The following is a 14,583-nucleotide window of genomic DNA, read 5'->3' as shown; positions in this document are numbered from 1 at the left end:
CGGTGCCACTGGGGAGGCGGTGGCCGCCGCGCTCAATCCCCGCTAAGGACCGAGGCTCAAGGGTGGTGCCGCCCCGCCTCCCCCTCTGTCTCCCCCCCCGCCCTTCCCCGCTCACCCCTCCCATAGCCGGGACAAGGGGGCTGGGGGGGTGTGAGTTACTCAGCGTGGCTGCGAGGGGGCTGCAGGGCCGCCCCCCAGGGATGGGAAACGCTGGCTCGACCCTTTTTTTGTGCTGACGGCGGGAGGGCGCGCAGGAGGGTGAAGCGGTGGTGTCAGCAGTCGGGGCGGGCTGAATCGGCGGGGTGGGCTGAGCCGGCAGTCGTGCAGCTTTGGCTGGGCCGGGCCGGGCCGGGCCAGGGAGGCTGCAGTGGGTCAGTGCTGTGACCCCGGGCACTGCTCCACTTGTGGCAGTCATAGAGCCCGGGGCTCCGTCAGAAGCGTCTCCGAGTTTTCCCTTCGCAGTTATCTGACAAGGTGGGGAAGGGGCTACCTCTGTGTCGCGGGGCAGAAGGAAGGTGCAGAGGAATCGCTGCAAGCTAGAAGGTGTACGAAAATTAAGAGTTTTTACGCGGTTTAATTTCGGGGCAAAGTTGCTCTAAGTCGGAGACTTTTTAGGCTCTCTGATTTTTGCCCTGCAGGTGACTTCGGTTGAATATTTTGTGGTTAAACAAATCCCGACCGGAGAATGGATCTCCAGGACTGGAGTCACGCTCAAATGCCCTGGCAAGAAGGAACGTAACGTGATGCAGTGCCACAGCCTCCCCTCCGCCCCCTCCGCCTGCTTCTACAGCTACTGAAGGGCCCATCCATAACACGCTCTCTCGCTCTTTCCCCACATCCCTGGAGAGCATCCCTTCATTCCCCGTGGAATGGGAGCGCAAATAGAGTTTTGTGCCTTGTTAAAGTAATAAGCACATCAGTCACTGTAAGTAACAGTAAAAATCAGATGATCTGACGTGCCTTTTCTCTCACCTATGGAAGAGATGAAATGAAAGTTTGGGCACACCATTTGTCACTGGTGCTAAGCAGAGAAGGAAGGCAATTGTACAGATTCCTGCAGGACCAGCACGTGCTAAATAGGAAAGAAGAGGAATATTTTCTCCTAGTGCTGTCACATTACTTCTTTCTAGTTGTCAATGGAGAAAGCAGAGGCAGAACACTGTGGAAAAATAAGTTTTATTGGGGAGTAAAAGAAAGCTTCAATGTTCTTATCACATGTGATTAACTCACTCACAAGAGGGGAAATAGCCATAGATTCCAGGGTCCTAAATAAGTCACTGGGTTAAATGTGACTAAACAGAGAGCCTATCCCTGCCAAAGACTATGGTTACCTTTTTTTCTGTTGTTGTGGCCAGTTTTAGTGTTTTATTGATTTTTGCCAGGTATTTTGCCTGGTTAGCAGTAACTGGATTGATTCCCTCTGGCTGACCAAGCAGCCATACAAAGGCTGTTGCCGGCAGGAGAGAGGGGGAGAGCATGAGTGGTAAAGAAGGGGTGAAACCTGCTTTTCTGGGCTGCAGTACCAATTAATGCTGGCTTTAAATGACTGTCTAACCATGGCCTACTTTGCATCTTTACATTGTTTGACATTGCAAAAGGTCCCCTGGAGGGAAAAAAATTAGTGAAGCCATCCACGTGACACTTTAGGTGGCATCTTGCTATAAGAAACCTATGGTAGCTGCAGCTGAAATGGGATCTGGAAGGAAGTAATAATTACATAATGAAATATAAGGGTTAGAAAAATCTGTCTAATCAAAAAAGCAACACGCACAGCTGAACTTTAAGAAAAGAAGGGGGAAGGGGGAAAAAAAGGTACAGCAGAGGTTAGGGGAAGGATCAGAGCAAGGTTTTTTCACTCCTGAAGCAAGGGACTGTCCTTGTCCTGCCAGTGCCTGTTGTGAGGAAGGTCCACTGCTGCATTATGTCTTCTTTGGACAGGATCCTTCTCTCATTGATTCAGCAATCAATTATAGTAGCACTGGTAATTAAGTAGAGAGGAAAATGCCAGTTTCCTTTCTGCAAGATCTTAGAGGTCTTAAAGGCAGACTGGATTGCTAACCACATTACAACAGCTCTCTTGGGCCCTCATTTAGATCAGGTTTCATTTTCCTTGCAGTGTTAATCCACAGGATATTCAATCCCCTCCCTGAAACACTTGTGATCTAAATAGGCAAGGCAGGTACAGGATGTGAGAAGAAAGACAATTATTCCCTTCTCCTGCTCTTAGTTATTTACTTATTTATTATTCCAGATGATAGAGGACTGAGGCACAGAGAGGTGAAAAGATCTCCCCGAGGTCACAGGGGAAGTCTCTTGGTGACAGGTCACAGTTCCAAAGTCCAACTCTAGTTTGGCAATGCTGGTGTTTTTGATGAAGCTCAGCTTTACAGAAGAACAAACCCTGGTGTTAAGGGACACGGTCTAAATAAATTAGTCTGCAAACCTGCCTACAGTTACAACACTTTTTGTGTCTACATTTTAATCATATTTAACTTTTGGTTCATATACAAAGTGTGGAAACAGATAGGTCTGATATACTTCACGACCTGCATCTGTCCCATAGTCTTCCCCAAAACACAAAAAGTGGGTAGGATTTCCCCATTGTTTCTTTTTCTACAAACTGCAATTAAACCTGGTTAGAGGTATGACTCGAAAAACTCATATTAATGAAACTGTTTCCCACAGAAAATGTTGATGGTCTGATGATAGCTGTAGTCTTAAGATAGTAAAAACATCATGAAGAATATAACCTAGGAAGGGAAGGAACCCATTATTAGACTGCAGGAACATGGCTTGTGGACCTGGTGGCAGGAGAACATAAGGTAAAAAGTGATCTTCTGTCACTGGGTGAGACCTGGTAGATCAGGTCATCAGACTGCAGGATGGATATGTGCTAAGCATTATTTCACATAGCTGTAACAGAGAAAAAAGAATTAGTTGTCCAGCTTTGTAAAATACATAGAACTGAATTAATCCACTGGAAATCACGAAGTGCTGACACACACAATGCTGTCAGATGCTGAATTAAAATTCTGGTCCACCTATGTTTTCATTCTGTGCTTGTTTATCTGGATTTTCCATTCAAAGGGAAAATACATCACACAATAAAGAAAAATTATCATGGAGTGGCAGTTCTGTAAGCTCCTTTTAGCCCACTTTTATTTGAAGGGATGGTTCCTTACTTTTGGCAATAGGCCCAGTGTCTGTTTAAACTTTGCTTAAAGATTATACAGTGTTATACAGATAACACATTCATAATAGTTAAGTGTTTTACAATGTAATTAATAAAAAAGGCAAATATACATCGCCTGTTTGTGTGCACAAGTTTGCACAGTGATTGTCTGAAGCTGAAGTTCTTGGTGAGAGACAAACTTTTTCCTCTTTAAATTAAAGTTTCCTATTAACTCATCGTTCTAGCCCACATTTTTAATATAGTCTTGATTTATGCTCTAAGATGGGGCACTTGTGCATGTAGGTACCCAATATCTCCAGCTGCTTGCACAAGCATGCAGAAGCTGAACAGGAAAGCATATCTGGAATACATGTATATATCCCATATATACATATGTATATATGTATATATATATATATATATGGCAAGTGAACAAATGAGACTTCTTCCTGCAAACCTGCATTGTGATGGATTGAGGTCTTAGTTTCAGTGTTTGGGACTGTAGTGTAGTAGGAGTGATTTGTGGTCATCTCATTTAATGATTTTTTTTTTATGTCAGAGGAAACAAATGGTTTTAAAAAATTGTAATTACCTCAGAAAAAAACTACCCCATATTAATAGTTCTGGCTCATTAAAGAGTTTAGGAGAAACAAGAGCTGCTAAATAAATAAGAGAGATATGGGGCAATGCAGTACTTATATGATACACACATCTGGCCCTGCCAAAAGACCTGGTTTGGCAAGGTCCCTCTCCCTCTCATGCCCTTAAAGACTCTTCATATCCTTGCACCATGGTTGCCCCTTCTCCCTACTATGCCATTGTAACTGTTGTGATGGCCTCATAGGACCTCTTCCATCACCTTGGTGAAATACAATCTTAAAGAAAAAGAAAAAAGGAAAAAAATATCCTAAACCACTTTTGTCAAACGTCCTTTCTAATTTCATCTTTAAGTTACCAAAGAAATACTTTGAAACTTTTCCTACTCTGCTACAATCCAATTTGTACACCATCCACGGATGAATAGAAGTCTGTCTTCCACAAGGACCATTCAGCTCATGCCTTCCAAATGCAAGCAAAAATACATAGAATTGAAAGTTTGTTTGACATACTGGCAGTGATTTTTAGCAGCAGATTAATTCCCATACACTAAGGCTGATTTCAATTCTCTGAACTGGTTAACTGTACTAAATCTTAGTAGTCCTAAGATTTTATGTATAGATTTTAGTTTATTGTATGTATGAAGAAGTAAGTATAGCTTTTTCAACTTAACACCTCTCCAGACATGAGTACAAGGCCGTATTTGGGCTGAAGAGTTTTTTACATTGGTGAAATCACCCCATTCAATGACCCCGTAACATATTTGCCTGAAGAGTGATGTGTGCCACTGCAATTATCTTGGTACAAAGATTTTTATAATACTGCTTTATAGTACAATGTGTAATATTACAGTACGTTTTTCAGTAGTGCTTTTTTGTTGAAACACATGTAGTTTCTTTAATGACTCCTGAAGTAGTTCCACAGTGCAGAACTTTACCACCTCTTTAGGAGTTGGTTACAGGTGTCCTCATGTGCATGTCATAATCAGAGAAGGTACTATACTACTCAAATCCCCCCTGTCTGGGCGTTGCTTACACTGAATTTTTTCTAAAGAACAAATTAATCTCTCCCACCTTCTTCCACCTAGACATTTGCTTACGTGATCTCACGATTTACCTTGTTAAATATCATCGTAATTCTGAAGACAGACTGAATGCATTATCACAGAAACACACTTTTGCCCATGCTCTCTGGTACAGTAACAGGCTTCCAGCCTCTGCCTTTGAAGCAGATTGCTGGTGTTAAGGGTCAAGGTTGATCGACCACCATCCTTTTTTGGAAAGAGGCTATTGATATCTTAACTAAACTTTGCTATGTTGCACTCTGAACCCATATTGCTCAGCTCTGCAAGCTTTGTGGAAAATACTGTGAACACATCCGAACTTCCAGTGAGCATTATTTAACATACTTCCCAGTACTGAGGAATTTTGGGCTCCATTGCTACAGCCAAGTCCTACGTGAAGACTGGGAAGGAAACACTGAGACCATGGATTTGTCACAGTGGTGGGGATTTGTTGATGGCATCAGGTGATCCAGAGGAGCATCCTAGCCCTAATGGTGTTGGTTCTATGGAAAGGGGGAAGAGAACTGTTGGCAGATGCAGTATTTACCTGAATTCCAGGGAGATTCCTGGAGCATGCTCAGTCACAGCATATTTCACCTGACCAGTACATGAGTGTCCTGAGAGGCAGCAAGTGGCAGCAACACTGCCACAACAGACTTCTCCTTGGAGAAAGCACGGTATGCCAGGTTGAGTTTGTTGAAACATATCCTATATTTTGTATGAAGGAGTTTCCAAAATCTGCAAATAGAAGTTGTTCCCCATAAAGTCATGCATGGTGGCATGCTGAGAATAAGGGTAATGCTGTGAGTCCAGAGTTCCCTTGACTCTGCTAATCTGTTCCTCTCATTAGAGGGTTTTGCCAGGGAAAAAAATCATTGCTGAAAGTGTGGATTGACACAAGTCCCACATGGGGTGAGTATGGTTACATTTTGCACTAGTGCTCTTAGAGGGTGATACACAAAGGGCATCCATCCATGGACACATATTAAATCGTCTCCTTCAAAATATAAAATATCCCAGTTATTCAACAAATCAAGCTTCCACTTTGGTTTGTAATGCTGTAGGCAAAGCAAAATGAGCCATGGGCTTTAGGACAACTGTAAGAATATCTTTGATTTGTATTTAACAGCTGCCCACTTACAATTTTTATGATTCTTTTGAATTATTGCGAGAAACTGTTGTTTCCATTAGCATACATTATTACTATATACTGAAGGAGGAGCTAGTGAAATGCTTTTTGGCTGGAATTTGATAATATGACCTGGAGGATTTCAATGCAAACTCAGTGCTCCAAAGCTCTTAAACCAGCAGAGGTCAGAATATGTTGCTTTCTGACTCCCTGCCTCTATACATTATTTTGGATATTGTTTACCCTTCTCTTCTAACCAAGGAAACAGAGAAACTGTTGCTCAGTTCTGCAGGTCACCCCCAGAGCAAATTTAAGATGGAGCTCATGTTGTCATTGCTCATGCCACCTCCTCCTGACACCTCTCACACACTACAGACACACTGCTGCCTGCATGCAAGGCTGATTCCCAGCTTTGACTTGTACCTGGTCAAGATGCCTGCAGAAGAGAGGACTTGAACCCCTTGTGTCATGATGAGTGAGAAAATGGAGCCTTCTGGGGGGGCTACTCCCAAATGCTTTTCCTTGCTTGGGGAAGGTATTTTAATTCCTCCCGTCACCACAGTCAGCAGGAACTCTGCTCCCAAAGCAGTTTAAGCAAGAGATGCTGGCTTCAGAAGCTGAGCCAGCTGCTGCTCTTTTTGCCCCATACTGGCAACCTGCAGGTCTGCATCACTGTGTGCTTCTCTCTTACCTGTATTGCTGCGATTGCCCTGGCTCCAAAGCAAATTTTCAGAAAGATCATTTCTATCAGTTTGTTTATCCAGCCCCAAGACAGTGACAGCAGTGTGAGAACAGAAGTGGGGGGCACGGGGACTTCTTTAAGCCACTTCCACCATGAAAGTTCTCCATTGACAGAGAAGCCAAGGGTGAAGTTACCCAGAGGATCAGCTCAGCACTTCAGGAATAGCCAAGTCACAAAGCACTGCCCTCCACCCCTGCTCATCCCTAGCACCCCCCAGCTTAGAGGCTTCTCTGATCTCATCCTGAGCCTGTTCAGCTCATTAATTCAGCTGAAGACTATTGCTTTTCTTTCCTTGAAGTAGTTTGCTGTTTGTTAGACAGCTGACTGGGTGCAGTGAAGAGTCCAGAAAATGCCAGAGGCAGTCCAGGAAAGGCCAGGCTGAGCAGGTGCACAGAGAGTCCCTTCCCTTGGTTTTGGCTGAGAAGCAATAAATCTCCCAGACTCTCCTGTACCTTTGGCCTAAATTAAGCTGCTGCTCTGAGCTGCCTTCTAGAGAAGTTTACATTCCCACAAACTATAGAAGAAGCTGGGATTGGGGATTAGCTTCACTTGGCTAAATTTAGTCTATGTGAATAGCTTTTCCAGTATCTGGTGTTGTAATTCCAATGCATCTTATAAAAAAAAAATCATGCACATAACCTATTGTAAATTATCTTGAATGGTATAATCAGCCCAGCCCAGATAAGCCTGAATTTTTTTGCTTCAAGTGTGCCAGAGATTCACTGTGAACATTTAGTTTGAACTCTTGAAGCCTCTGTTTTGCTGTAAATTTATTAGCTGATGTTGAGACATATGCATGTGGGCATCAGGAGATTTGATAGATTCAGAAAGTCACAGACTCCTTATAATTTGTGGATTTGTTTTTTTAGCACTTTATGAAAAGTAGGTAAAAACTTAACCCTGCCTGCATTTTAGTTTTTTTGATCAGGACTTAGAATAGTAATTAAAATGAATGGATTTAAAAGAGTACATGTGAGACACTGGGCTTTTGGCTTACCAAGTGGTTTCTTTTCAAAGTTTAAAAAAAAGGGATGTATTTTGCATGAAAGCCATTCTGAAAACATGTAAAAACTGTATTTTGTGTGACTGTGGAGAGTCTTATCCTAGGTATTTTGAAAATTTAATAGAACAGAAGAAAAAATGTTATGGAACAAGATAATAATAAATTAATTAACATTATGTTATATGTTATCAACCCCCCATTTTTTCCAAATTATCCTTCTACTTACAGATTGGGTCTCTACTGATTTCTATCTTTAGCATCATATTAATTTATTTTTATGTCTGTGAGCTTTAAAGCCCTTAAAACTATGTGTTGTCCTAAACTTATTATTTTTTCTCAGTGCAGCTGAGGCACCTTGTAGTCACTCAGTTGCAGCTGGAATATGTTATGCTGCTTAGTGCATTTCCAATTGTATCTGACTGTTTCATTACACAAATGATTTCACTATTGTTGCAGCTGTTGTGCACACTTATGGATGTGTTTCTTACCTTTCAAATCAAATAAATACATGAAAGTGATTACATTCCACTTTCTCTTAGTTGTTTCATCATTGTACACAACATAATTAAGTTGCCTTGCTGAATGATAAGAAGAATACTAAAAGAACATTTAAATCCCCACATCCTTGATCATAATTTCATATAATGACAAAGTTCAACATATGTTTCTGTTTGTATAAGGTAATTGTTTGCTCTCATGAGTCCTAAATAGCAACCGGATGAGTTGCAGGAGCAGAGATGTTTATCTTGGTCTATTGCTTGTTGCTGTTACTCTTTGCACAAACTCTTTTCTAGTTCCACCAATGCTAAGACTTTCTCACTCCTAAAAGGACTTGGCTGTCCAGTCAGAGTATGAAAGTGTGCCAGGCAGTTGTCTCAGTGCAGTTTATCCTGTTGGGCAAGAGCCTGTTTCTGGGACAGATTATGTCACCTCTGCATTTAAAGTGTGCTGTAGCAACCAACCCACCTTTGGCATCTGGAGTGTGTGTGGGTATGTGCTGGTAGAGAATAGCTGTACTGTAGCATAAGTACATTATTCCATATAGTAAGTGATAGTAGTGCAGTGTAGTATTCTGATAGTCTTCAAACTGATGTTATTGCAGCAGCAGCAGCACTTCTAAAAAGTCTTTATTTTTGGTGTAGTAAATGTCAAAATACGTAGTTGTGACTTCTGAGCAATTTCCGTTTTAATGTACATTTGTGAACTGCAATATTATGTAAATATCAATTATAGGGTGTTAGCTATTAAAGGAATGCATAAAAATACACAGAAAGAGCCCTGCCCTCTTCCACTTTTTTTTTTTTTACTTTTTTTTTCCTCTCCCATGAGAAATGCCCACGGACACAGGGCTTGCACAAACTTTTCTTCCATGGATGGCTGCTCAGCAAAGGAAAGCATATCACTGAAGGATCTGTCTGGCATGATGCTGACCACTTGAATTTGAAATCTGATTGAAATCTGATGTGACAGAGGCTATCCTGGGCTTGCTGGTAATGAACTGTTGACCTAGGGAATGTAACTGGACAAAATACAGACCTTACAGACATTAATGACAGAATATCAGCACCTGACATTTGATCCTGAAGGCAATTTGACTAATCCTAAAATACAGGCTAAGAGGATGAAGTGCCAAAGGGTTGTGTGCCACTTGTTAGGATTGTAATGTGTTCTGGTCGGCTGGTTTAGAAAACTTCTTGACTGGGAAATGTGGGAGAGATGAATCCACACTTTAATGTTGGGATTTTTCTCATCTACCTTGATATAAACAGAGCATAGGCTGATGGCTGTCTGGTCACCTTTCAGGGAGAGGGAAAAGAGAAGTTACTTTGATTCATCTGTTCTAATACAGATGTCTGTTATGGAGAAAAGCACATTGGATCCTAGAACTGCATTTTTCTTTCCCTTCACTACAAAAATAGGCTGAATCATTGAGGGAAAAAGAAAGCAATTATTTTGCAGTCTGATCAGTGGCACAAGAAAACCAGGTAGGGGGATGTAGCAGAGGAAAAGGAGGAGGCAGCAGTCACTGTTTTGGTAGTAGCCCCTCTTAGCTCAGCACTGGGGAAGCTGTGCCTCCAGAACCAGACAGAGGTCATTCATTCCAGCTGAGTGCTGGGCTGCAGGAGACGGCTGGCATCTGCTCCTATTGTGCCCCTGCCAGCTTCAAAGCAGAATTATTTTAGCCGAAGCATCTGCCAAGGTCAAGTGACTGCCTGTGTATTTATAGCAGCAAGGCAGTGCCATTAAGCAGAGTTCAGTGCCCAGCTGAAACTAACACAAGGAAAATGAGCAGGCCTAGGAACACAACCTCCAGCTCACGTTCCTCTGCCATTCATGTGCTGGTTTACAGCGACAATGAATTCTGTCATGATCTCATTAGCAGACAAAAAAAAAAAAAAAAAAAAAAAAAAAAAAAAAAAGAAATCAGATTGGGTTACTGTGGGGTTGGCCACATCCTCAGGGAACTCAAGGCACTTCAGGATGCGAAATGTTACCAGTGCTGTCATCCTAGAATAGCAGAAGAAATAGCAGAAGAGAAAAATCTAAGTGCTTCTGGGTTTGAAGGGCCTCAGAGGTACTGATTCTGGCATTTTTATATTATTTTGACCAGTGTGGTTCTTCATTAATGAAATGTCTTAGGAGGTTGCATTTGGTATTGCAAAAGGTTATATGGGTATTTCTATACATCAAACAGCAAGGTCATAGAAATATCTTTTAAATAGGCAGTTGTGAAGTGTGTCAGAAGCCACTGAGGTTGTCTAATTATGTAACTAATCACATCTGTATCTCTGATGTTTACATTTCTCTGCCCTTACTGACTGGGTATAACCCTCACCTATTTCAGATATCTGGGTCAGGAAATAAAAGGTTCTTTCCTGCTAAGTGAGTTTTGTATAAGCACTTTATTACTGCCACTCCCAATCTGATGACTCTGATCCCTTTCCAAATGGTCTGAAGACTGGAAAACACAGTGTAGATGGCTCAGTTTATACTGATCTATGGTTTCCTTCAGGTGGAAAATTAAGATCAGAGCCATACAGTTGGATGCCTCTCTTGGCATCTCTCTTTGAAGTTCAATGTTCTGGTTTGGGCTCTGCAGGGACCAACTTGTTAGCTAGCCAGCCCAGGCAGTGCCAGGATAATGTTTATTCTCCTGATTGGTATCTTTTGCTCTATGCTCTACTTGGAGCTTCAGGCTGACAGTCAGTGGAGACTCCAACTGGAACAAAAAGCATTATTGCTTTTAAGGAGATTTAAAGGTTTTTGAGGGAACTACCTTTGAGTAGTTGGTGTGGTATCTTATAGTCAGGGATCACACTGATTCAGATTTCCAGGCACAATCATAGCACAAGCAATACTATGTCTTGATGTCTCACGGGCTGTTTCATCTGTCTCTACCCTGCCTGTCTTATCACAGGCCTGTCTTATCTTCACATTTGCAAAGTTATGTTTCAGCTCTGTTTTTGGTGAAATCTACTGTGTCCTGAATTCCATATCAGGGTAATAATTGTGTGCTTTGTATACTCAACTCCAAAATATTTGTAATTATCACCTCATGGCTGATAATTTCTTTGCATTTTTTTTTCTATTATCCAGTTAAACTTCTGACCATGAAGCAGATTTGTCTTTCAGTCAAGGTGTTAGTAATCTATATTATCTCTAATCATACCTGGTGTATAAAGGCTTGAGTGCCCTTTGGTCCAGCCTTCAAGGTCATCACTTTTCAGCCTGAGAAACTTTAGGAAACCTTACCCAGACACTGACTTTAATTTTCCTCTTGGTTCCAAATGTTTTTCTTAGCTTATCTAAGTAGTCTCTGAAAATGTATGGGTGCTTTTAATTGTGCCCAGAATTTTTAGGTGCAGAAGAACACAAATCCATAAGTAAATTGTTTTACAAGCTCTGTGGTCCAAAGGCACAAACTTATAGTTGGAGCTTGAAATCTCTGACTGAGGGAATGCAGCATTTGACAGCAACCATGTAATCCTGCAGCAAATAGACAGCTTCAGATAGGGTTAGCCATCTGGGAGACTGCAGTATCAAGACAAAATAGAAAAGGGGCTGTGAAGGTTGTGTCAAGGCCTCGGAGTTTATAATTTATATGTAATTGGATTTGCTCCCAAATTAGGAAGAAAATAAAACTTCTATCATGAAGCAAAACCTCAGGACCTCTAAAGAACTTACTGCATAATTGGTGCTGTGAGTGACAAACTCTGTTACTATTAATTTCCACTGCCTTTCGTGTTATAGCAAGACAAATAAAATAGAGAAGGGAAGGGTGGTAATCATAGAGGTGGAGAACAGATAAAGCTGAGAGAGCATGCCAGATAATATTAGATCTTACAGGGCTGTTGAATTTACCAGAATGATTAAGCAGGTTACAAACACCACCAACAAAACCATTAACTAAGAGCTTTATGAGAGCAAAATTAGAAAGAGCCACAAAAGAGAAAGAAATGCCACAAATTAACTAAGGAGATCTGTGTGCTGTTCCTGAGTGATAGGAAATGTCTGCTCAGAGTTTGGTGTCATCCTTTCACTTCTCTTGAGACTTACTTTTGGGTCTCCACTTCTTGTAAAGCACATTGAGACTTGCAGAAAACAAGGAGGCTCCTGCACTGAATAGTTTTTTAAGGACTGACATATTGGCTCAGAGCAATGGGTCAATTAGTCCAATATCCTGACACCCTTTGTAGTGAAAAAGGAATGCAAGAAGCATGACAAATACTAAAAGAGATTTTTTTCTGGTATGCCCTCCTATCTCCTAGTAAGTGGTGGTTTAGAGATGGAGTTTGTTGTTTAATCTCTCTTTTGTTGGAATTCATAACAGTGAAGTACTAACAACACCCTGGAAAGGAGTCTCTTGGATCTACACCAGAAGTAGGAGGGGAGAGCTGTTAAATCTTGGGGACACATGGCCACACTTGTTTCAGAAGGAGCTCCAGTACAAAACCCCAGGCTTAAACCAGCCACGTTCAGAGCACTTCAGTTCTGGAGCTTGAGAATGGAAAGCACCAGGGATATTCAATCCAATCTTACTCCTCAGTGGAAAATTTTTCCACTTGCAACTATGTCTGCTTTGTAGTAATTCTACGTTGCAGGTAAAGAGAGTTGTATGAAACATGTTTGCTTCAGCTTTCCATAATCTAGCCCTTCTGGAAGATAAAACCATCTTCCTCAGCTCACATGACCCTTCACAAGGACAAAGGTCCCATTTCTGCAACCTTGTTACCTCAAAGGCTTGTAAACTTCTTTACCTTGGATAGCACCTTGCTCCTTATTTAGTTCCATTTACCTCAATAGGATTGCTTGCAAAGCAGGCAGGACTGGTATGGGATTCATAATCTGCCCTAAACAAGACAGTCCTTTGGCCCCTGCTGTGGAATCTAACAATGTGAAAAGAAAATATTAATGTTGGTAGTGCTTCTATTAGTTCTTCTTAAAATTAATACTAAGAAATTTCTTGAACAGACAAAAAACATTTCATATCTAGTTTTATTTTCTTCTTCAAAGAAGTTACAGTATTGTGTAGACAGGTGTTTGCTTGTTTTCACTGTTAAAATAACTTGTCCCCCAAGCAGAATGTCAGATACTTACAGTTTGCCAGGGGCCATCCATTTAGATACTCTGCCAGCCCCCAGGTGTTTCTAGCAAGGAAATTAAAAAGAAAAAGAAACTGTACAAAGCAGTGCTCCTTCTCTTGAGAGTGTGTATGAACTGAAGCAAGTGAAAGGTTTTCAAAGCAGCATCCCAAGAAGGAGCAAAAAATGATCAACAGTGTTTAGAAGACAGCACTGTCTGCTCAGGTATTCTGTTATAAAAAGAGACAATCCACAAAGATTTGGAATCCATAAATATATAACCCAAATTATTAAGTGCTTACAATTGACATTTATTCTTAATAGGTTGTTCCATGCACAGAGCTCCACAGGAACTTTGCATAGACTCAGTCTTTTGTAACTGAGCCTTCTTCAGGGAAGAATGAGAGTCTAAAACATAAATTAAAGACAGTAGTAGAGGAAAAAAAGATAAATCATGGGATTTAGTCAGGTTTTAGATTTCTCATACACATAAACCACCTCCCAGTTAGACCTGCCAGAGTTGGATTTGTTTCTTCACCTGCATAAAATGCAAGTTAGATAAAAAATCATTATGTATGTTTTAAATTTTCTTCTGGAAATTTCTGTTTCCTTCTTCACATAGATACACACAGATTTTTTTATCTAAAAGCAAACAGTTGGAGAAAGGTTAGGTTAAATTTTTACCAGAAATTTTACCAGAAGCCTTAATTTAGCACACAAAATCTGAAGTGCCTTTGTGTTTCCTCAAAGTCTGTAGTGAGTTTGTTTAGTTCTCTGGTTTGCAAACAAGCACTCTCTGTGCTTGTTGCCTCCAGTTATACTGGAAATAATATTAATCTCCAGCATTTAGGGGGACAGTTGTCACTGCTATACTTAATGGAGTCAACAGAAATCCAGTGCTGAAGCTGTTTGCCCAAAGCCCAGTATCCTCCAGGGAAGAGTAGGGTACCAACCCCTCTGGTCAGCCCTCTGGACAAGAGCTGCAGAGTCACAAAATTCCAGTAGTTTCTTCCTCCTCTCCTAGGGTGCTTGTGTGGTTTTTTCCTGCCCTGTCTCCTAAAAGCTAACACAGCACCAAGCCTGATTGTTTTCACAGGCTCTAATCGTGTGTGTCTACTGCTCTGTTCACTCCTGACAACTACAGGGTAAGCCCTGGGCAATTTCAGTAGCACATGGGAGAGGAGTTGGGTTCTCAAAACCACAAACTTTCTACACACTCAGTGAAAGGAGACAAGGAAAGAATTTTTCCTGCTTTCTTTCTCAGCGGATAGTTGATGACCTTACTTTTTTCACAG

The 14,583-nt window shown here is 41.3% G+C and overlaps 1 long non-coding RNA gene across 1 annotated transcript; it reads left to right on the top strand.

The window, feature by feature from the left end:
* The first annotated feature begins 120 nt into the window (after window positions 1-120).
* On the top strand, window positions 121-3,125 carry LOC139791192 (uncharacterized). Its single transcript, XR_011723820.1, has 2 exons — window positions 121-543; window positions 639-3,125. It is a non-coding gene; the product is annotated as an uncharacterized lncRNA (long non-coding RNA).
* Window positions 3,126-14,583: the final 11,458 nt, after the last annotated feature.

The sequence above is a fragment of the Heliangelus exortis genome, chromosome 1 (assembly GCF_036169615.1).
Source record: "Heliangelus exortis chromosome 1, bHelExo1.hap1, whole genome shotgun sequence".
In the NCBI taxonomy this organism is placed as follows: Eukaryota; Metazoa; Chordata; class Aves; order Apodiformes; family Trochilidae; genus Heliangelus; species Heliangelus exortis.
The sequence above is the reverse complement of the archived record's forward strand: the minus strand, read 5'-3'. Positions and strand labels throughout refer to the sequence as shown.